Source organism: Capsicum annuum, chromosome 10 (genome assembly GCF_002878395.1).
Source record: "Capsicum annuum cultivar UCD-10X-F1 chromosome 10, UCD10Xv1.1, whole genome shotgun sequence".
Taxonomy (NCBI): Eukaryota; Viridiplantae; Streptophyta; class Magnoliopsida; order Solanales; family Solanaceae; genus Capsicum; species Capsicum annuum.
Window position 1 is genome coordinate 72,809,249 of NC_061120.1, and position 8,458 is coordinate 72,817,706.

Here is an 8,458-nt window from a genome sequence, read left to right on the forward strand (position 1 = left end):
TCAATAAAGAGGATATGATGGAGTTGACTAAGCTCCGCTAGCCTGAGACTGGCACCCCATGCCTTAGGACCACTACTAATTTAAAATTAATGATCACCAGACGGCTTTGGATAAGGGGTACTAGCCGACGAATATAAACCAAAATTTCCTAATTCTTCTTTTTAGTCCCCTGTTTACCATCTCTTCCACTAGTTTTCTTACCTTTACAATTTCTAGACTACCTAAATTTCTTACTTTGCCTCTCTGCCATCTCCGCCTAAATCTTCTTCTCATTCTCAACATGCAGCATATAGAGCAGAAGCTTAGAAATATCTATGTCATTGTTCAATATCGCAGTCTTATACTCCAATTTTAAGTCATAAGACAAACCTAAAGAAAAATTCCTCATCCTAGCCCTCATGATAGACACCAACTCTGGAGAATAACAAGATAACTAATAGAACTTCAAGGAATATTCCTTCACACTCATCCTACCTTACCTCAAGTTCAAAAACTCCTTACACTTAGCTTCCCATAACTTTTGATGAAAGAAATAATCAAGGAAGGAACCCAAGAACTCCACTCATATAGACTTCTCAGCATCATCACCTCTCTGCTCCACATCTTTCAATTGATATACAGGAAACCTCATACCCTCTACATCAGTAGCATCCATCACCCTAGAGATATTTTATATCTAATCAACGAACCCTTAAGGATCCTCCTCAACCTTAGAGCTAGTAAAGATTGAGGGATTGACCGTCATAAAATTCCTACCTCGAGTAAACTCAAACGAACTCACAACAGCACCAATAGGAACAAACTGATAAGATTGAGATGTCACTAATTGAGTAAACACATAAATAGAGTGGCAGAACTTGACATTAGATATTTCTCCTTGAGGTAACTGAGAATATGTGTCACCAACTGAAGAGGTACTAGAAGGGACTCATGGAACCCCACGTAGATTGGCACAAAAAGGAGCAAGGACCCTAGACTGGGTCTATACTCTATAAATGGGATAAGTCACCTCCACATTGCCCTTAAGTGGGGTAGAGGTTCTGGCAGATTTTCTACAAACATTAGATCTTTGAGGAGGCATGATCTAAAATATGAGCAAAACTAGGAGTTAGGGAAATTCAAGACACCAGACTTTATAACCTGAAATAGAACAAAAGAAAGGAAAACATTCCTAAATGCCTTGTAGCCCCCCCCCCCCCTATAAGTGTGGCACTCTACAAACCCATAAAAAGGAAACTACTCAATATGTCTGTGTGGACACCCAAAGACCCTAAACCTAGGCTCTAATAACAATCTTATCAAGACCCAACCCCAGGTCTGTAATGGGTATCCAATCCTGCTGAGGGTTGAATACCACCCCCATAACCTATAAAAAAAATAATTCAAAATATTAGAGAAAGATAACCAAGCATGATATAGGATAATCAATGTACTCAGAGTAAGATCTAAGAGTGAATAACAAACATTAAACCCACATATGTCTATAAAAGACTCTAAACCAATTTGAATATCAAGTTAGGTCAGGACATGCCCCCAACCATGATAGTAACAATGATAATGATAATGTTAAAGTGAGCTCTAGAAATATAAAATATGGGAAGAAATTAATGGAATGACCTAGATTTTTAAGAAGGAAGCTCACCACTTTACCGCAAATACGATAGACAACTATACCACTTAACACTGCATAAACCAACCAAAGAAACCCCTAGGACCCTACATCATAAAAGAATGTAGCATTCTAGGATAGTTAGCAAGGTGAGCGCTAGCATGTAACTTTGAATGGGATAAAATAATTCCATTTTAAAGAAATCCAAACTCAATGTATATATTGACATACATGCATATATACATATATATACAAGATTTTCGGTTAGGGAGTAAGGTTTAGCATAAGATTAAAATTCATTAGCCTAGATTGTCTAGCTCTGATCAACCTAAAAACACCCATAGGCTATATTGGTTTGGCTCTCCCCACTAGAAGGGGCCTAGTATGTGTTAGCCATATGAATTGAAGACTTCCAAGGAAGTCCAAGGAATGACCCAATCCCACACCATTCTAGGATATATGTATATATAAAGTGTCAACTATACATGCGGTCATCAAGACACCCATGCTGGCAAATATGGTTCTCGATATTATTTCTCTCAAGACCTGTAACTTTATTGTGTGCTACACAACCCTCTTTAAGCCTAAATTAAAATATCTTCACATAAACCAAACATTAAACTTAGTAATCATCCATCAAGACACATACCACTGGTATCGTCATACCAATTATGCTGGTAAGATGATATTATTATCTTATTCCAATTATTCATCAACCCAAAGTAATGCCACGACACCCAAGTACTAATTTAAAATCAAAATACGGCCACCAAGGCCATTCCAAAACCAATTTAGTTATTTATCCATTAGTGTAATACAATAGATTAGAAGAGTAAGCAAAACCATGTGATTATCCATATTTTGAAACCAATTATGCAAGTGGGCAGAGATTATTATCAATTTCATACCAAAATCCTTAAAAGTAGGGGAATGCCATGACCCCCAATTCCATTATCCATAAATTTAGGGTAATCCACGAACCCTATTCTATTTACCATGCCCATACACCCAATGAGTTCCAAATCTATCAAGAAAATATAAACAAATGCCTACAAACCATAGGAATACCATTTAAATAATAACCATTTAAGACCCTCAACCCAAATTTAAAAGAGACACATGTCTAAAAACACCAAGAATTTAAAGAGGAAACCACACTTGGGCCTTTGTATGACCAACCCTAAGAAACCCTAGCTTTATTCTTAACTTAAGAATTTAAAAGAAGAGAGAAGTGTTTATGTTTGCTAAATAATGATAATAGGGACTCTCATGTTTTTTATGGACGTGCGTTATATTTAGAGAAGGAAAAAATCCAAAGTTTCCCCAATTAAAGTACAGGAAAATTACCGCTGGTTGCTATGAGTCACCCTACAACTCGTTAGGACTAATCATGAGTCATCACCATGACTCATGGTCTGGGTAGAAAATTTGGGCCACTGTACTGGTTTGTTCATAAGTCCCTAATCATGACTCGTGACCTTACTATGCGGCTCATGAGGTCCAAATCATGACCCTAACATAAACCATAGACAAACTTATTGGTCAGGCTATGATTATCACCTTACAACTCTTGAGGAGTCTTCATGACTTATCAATTGAGTTATAGCTTGAGTAGTGAGCATAACACTAAGAGAATTTAAGAGGTCAGAACCTGGGGTGTTACACATATCTCATAAAAAAGTACCTAGTCATCTTGGACCCTTAATAATAATACATAAACTTAGGATGGCTCTAATATTGTTTTATTATCTATTCATATGAAAAACACTTGAAATGGTTTTTTTGTTTTGACAAAAAAGTTTTATTTAACAAGTTAAGTCCTTTTGGAAAGATCTTTTTATTAATAAATGGCAAAGACCACACAAATAGTGACTCAGATTCAGACAACTCGGTCCAATAAAGATATACTATTACTATCTTAAACAAAAAAAGAGTAAAATTATATTCTAGAAAATTTCCTCTTTGGTGTTGTCCTTTAGTTTTCTCTATTCTTCATTTTCTCAGGTGTCCATAGGCTGAATCTAGGTATCTCTTAATTTTTTATTTCTCTTTTTTGATCTATCTTATACTCTGGTTTTTTTACGCTAAGACACAAGGTTTTTTCTTGTGTGATCTATTTGTCTCATCTAATGAACTTTTCCCTAAATAACTAACTCTGAAGAAGTTGGATCCTTAGTTTTTCACTGGCTCACTACTTTATCTCCTCTTAGTAAGCTCTTTTTTTCTTTTCTTGTATCCTCTTTGTTTTGTACTGACTCTTTATTTTTCTTTCTATCTAGGAAATCGATACATAAATTGTACTTTTGGGTTTCAAAAGTTCCCTAAGTATGCCCTTTTTTGGTTGTTTTAGTTGATTCCTACTCAAGCTATATCATTCTATTCCTTTGGCTACTTGGAATTTTCTATAGATCTATTGCATTATTTTCTTGAGTTTTTTTGAAAAAAAGAGTCACAAGAAAAACTACATTTTTACTTTTTTGGAAGATAAGGGCTTTAATGTGTCAAAGATATAAATAAACATGTCAATAATACACATCATTTACAGAGCAGTCTTGTATCTTTTCATTAATATCTAAGGATTTGGAGTAATTTTTAAAGTTAATTAGCATGAATTAGTAAATTTAACAATATTGTTTGAGCCTATAAATCAAGCTTCATCGACCAAAGGCATGGACATGAATAATTTTGCAATAATTCTTTATCTCTTTTGGTGAATCTAAAGTCCTTAGTTGGTAGTATATGTTAAATAGCTCTTTTTTTATCAGTAAGAAAAGCAATTGAGCCACCTAGTAAAGTTTGTATATCGTGTGTGGTGAGCTTAGTTTTTTTACTATCATGCTTACTTTTATCATCTAGAACGTTCCCCATTAGATCTCAAAGCTAATTTTGACTATGCTTGATTGGTGAAATGACCTTAGGACTTCTTTATGAACATGGGAACTCGCTTTAGCCTAAAGTGCCTAGACATACATAGAATAGTATCCCAAGTCACCCATTTTAAGACTTTGAACCTTTCTTTTGTAACTGCATTACAAGCCTTGAGCCATTTTAACTTTACCCCTCTTTTGAACCCAACCATCCTTGAACATAAAAATGTAACATAAGGCCAAAAGCCTAAGTTAGGGGTGGTAAGTCTTGGAAGAGATGACCTTGGGTCATGGTATTGTAAGTGGATACCTAAAAGCTAGATAAATAGTGAAAAGGAATGAAATCATAAAATGAAAGAAAATAATAAATTGCACAAAAAAATGAGAAGAAAATATTTTTAAATAGATAGGTGAATCAAGGTAGTGAAAGTAGGCACATGTGTGAAGTTGGAAACAAATGAAGTAGCACATGGTCCAAAGTTTGATTGAATAGTATGATGTAGATGTTAAAGGAGGGTCTAGTCAGTTTGTTCCCAAATGATATCATACCCTTTCCCGAGCTTACATTGTAAGATTGAAAAAGTCCTTTGAGATCTCCAATCAAGTGTATTCAAATGGGTGGTGATTAAAAATAAGGGCAAGCATTTGGTATGATACTTGTTCGCATTGAGAGATTCTTTGTGTGAGTGAGTGCTAGCACTTAAAACCCTTGTCGCATGATAAATACTTTGGTGTGTGGGATTTTCTTTCATAAGGAGGCATGTAGACTAATTAAGGTGGGTGAAATTGTCATCTTCCAAAAATAAGGCAAAGATGTGTAGTTGAGTCACTATTAATGGAGAGTAACCTCTAGATAATTAGTGATTATCTCTTAGTTATACTTTAAATATTTTGCATCTTTGAAAGTGTGATCTAGTTTGAGGGTAGTTGTGAGAATAGCTTTTCCCATGCTTGAAGGACAATTGTTGGTGCTGATTGAGTTAGGAATAATTGTGATCATTTAGTTGTATGAATGGGCATATGTTACATGGTCTAATATAGCAAAAAGAAGTGTTTCTTGAATACAAGCAAATGTTTAAGTTGGGGGTGTTAATGAGTGGCAAATTTACCACTTGTGAATATCCAAATTCATACACTACTATGACTAAACTTGTGTACATGAGCCTAATTTCCTATTGAAATGTGTTAATTTCTAGTTTTTATGAACTTGTGGGTCCTATAATGAAGATGAATGGAAATCAATTTGAAAGGAAAGAAAATTAGGTAAAAAAGACAAAAGTTGGAGAACAGGAAGCTCTCAGTTACCGCAATTATAATCCTTAGAGTCGCGATCATAGCCAATTACTGAAAGGCCAGAAAACCCTTAAGTAACACGATGGTGATAAGAGTCTACGTAGTTGGTATGGAGCACTAAATGTCTAGGGGCAGTTTCATCAACTCATGCAACTAAGGTAAACTCCATAAAAGGGCAATCCCTTACACATTTTGGCCATTTTCCAACCAACTTTGAAGTTTTCATAGAGAAAAAATTTTCTATTAGTGAAGATAATCAATTTTTCCAAGTGATATATTTTGGTTGTAATTTGAAATTGGAATTTTAGGGATTACGCTTGCTTTATTTCCAATGGATGCGATGAATGTCAACTTGGGTAATTCTCTTTTCTCAAATTTCATAAGTAGATAAATACCAACTTTGGGTTATATTTAAATAGGGTGAAAATGTATGTGGGTCTTAATTGTTAGTGTCTACTCTTGGTTAATGATATTGGGGATTGTTAAATTGGAGTTTCTGGGTGAAAGCCCCAACTTCCCTAAATCCCATATCATTCTTGAAATAGTGATGTGAGTGACAAGTATTTGTGGACGATGGGTTAGATGTTAGTTTATTCCTTTACATTATCTTAAAAATAAGGATGGATTGTGAATTTTCTATGTCGTGAGCATATCCTAGAAATAGGGATGCCAAATTGAGGTTTTGGGTTGATTTGCTTGCCACACCTATGAGGTATTTGAAAGAATCCATGGGAGATATTTTTCTTTTTTATCGAAATACTAACACTAACCTATCCTACCAATATATTCATTAACTAGAATTTGAATGTTACTCTTATGTACCCATACAATATTTTCCCATATGAAAACATAATCCCAATACTAAACTCTTCTTAGAATTTAATCTACAATTGTTGCTCTCAGGTAGTGTTTCAAGTAAATTTTGTTTAAAAAACATTTCAAAATCATACCCCCCCCCCCCCAAGTTTAATGTCTTTCTTTAACCTTACATTAAGGGTCAATACTAATAAACTTTAAACATACATAGAATCCAAAAACTAGTTACACTCCTCGTGGATTCGACCCCGATTTAAGTTTGGTTATTATATTGGCAATGATCACCTTGCTCCAAAATAATAGAGTAAGTTGATCATTATCAAAAATGGTGTCGTTTCCAGGGAGTAAAACTTAGTTTTCACTTGTGTGGTATTGTTAGTAATATTGGGTTTACTTGTAGTGTCACGTTTTACTTTAGTTGTTTTTTATTTTTGATTACGTGATTATTATTTCATCCAAATAACCATGAGTCAAGAAGGGATCATCATCAAAAACCTATCATATGAACATGTTGAACTTATGGATTATCTTGGTGACAAAGAGTATGCAAGTTCCATCTGTATTCCACCTAGTGAGGGGAATGGATTATTCTATGTCAAAAGTGTGATTCTTCACTTGCTTTTTATGAAGGGTTTGTTTGGGGGTCAACCACATCAAAATACCAATCTCTACTTGTGGAAATTTTCTCACTATTTGATGTTGCTCATATCACATAAGAATCCATATGGTGATGCCTCTTTTTGTTCTCTCTAACGGGTGAGGCGGTGTTTTGGTTGACATTGCTTCTCGCTGAGTCTATCACCTCATGGGTCAAAGTAATAGATGCTTTCTTGGATCGATACTTCCCACCTTCAAAGATGTTACAATTGTATGATAAAATCATAAATTATGTCAATTCAATAGGGAGCCTTTGTATGAAGCATGGGGGAGATTTAAGGATAAGCTTATGAAATGTCCTAATCACGAGGTGCTGTAGAATATGCTTCCCCAAATACTTTATCGAGTAATAGATCAAGTCAACAAAACCATATTAGGAAATGAATCCAATGGATCCCTTATGAAATTTCCTTATGGAGATGCATCAAGTGTGTTAGATCAAGTGGCTATTCTAGCTAGGGGTTAAGGGTTGGAATATGAAGGATTCCAACGTGGTCGTGGGGGCTCCATCGTCGCCATTCTTTTGTCAAGATCAAATAAAAAAATGAGTAAAAATATGCAACTATGATAAAGGTGATGTCACACATCAAATTTCTTGATAAAATTATGATATAAACCTCTATTGAAAGAATCAATGCTATATATGCAAGGGATACTAATGCATGTAAAGATATGAAAGAGGAGATACTGTATGACAAGATGAGATTGTTGCCAAATTATTAAGAGGGTTTCCACATTGCCACTCAAAGGAAAGGTGGGAATCAAGGTCAAAACAATGAAAGTCGGCCAAATTAGAGATGTACATTAACGAATACGTTTTGGCCCAAATCTTGATGGGATTTGAGGGGACTAACATGATGGTAAAGGAAATAAGGAGTGATTTCTTCAAATTACACCAAATGGTAGAGTCTCATCCAACCGCCATCCAATAATTAGAGGAAAAATTGAACCAAAATCGGCGCACCTTATTGAGAGACAAAATGGAAAGATGCCGAGTGGTATGGTAACAAATACTATTATCACTAGAAATGGTAAAACTCTTGGCAAGGGAATATATCTTGATAATGACTCTGGTGAAAGAGAATAACGAGCAAACAAATGTAAAGAGAAAAAGGCCAAATAATGATGAGGTAAAGCCAAAAGAAGTTCTCATTGAAAATTTGAAGGAAAAATAATATCAAATTGTATCCATGCCACCAATTACAATTCCTTTCCC

At 34.9% G+C, this 8,458-nt stretch overlaps 1 pseudogene; it reads right to left on the reverse strand.

Moving 5' to 3' along the window:
- Nucleotides 1-7,432: 7,432 nt before the first annotated feature.
- LOC124888326 lies at nt 7,433-7,554 on the reverse strand (annotated as a pseudogene).
- Nucleotides 7,555-8,458: the final 904 nt, after the last annotated feature.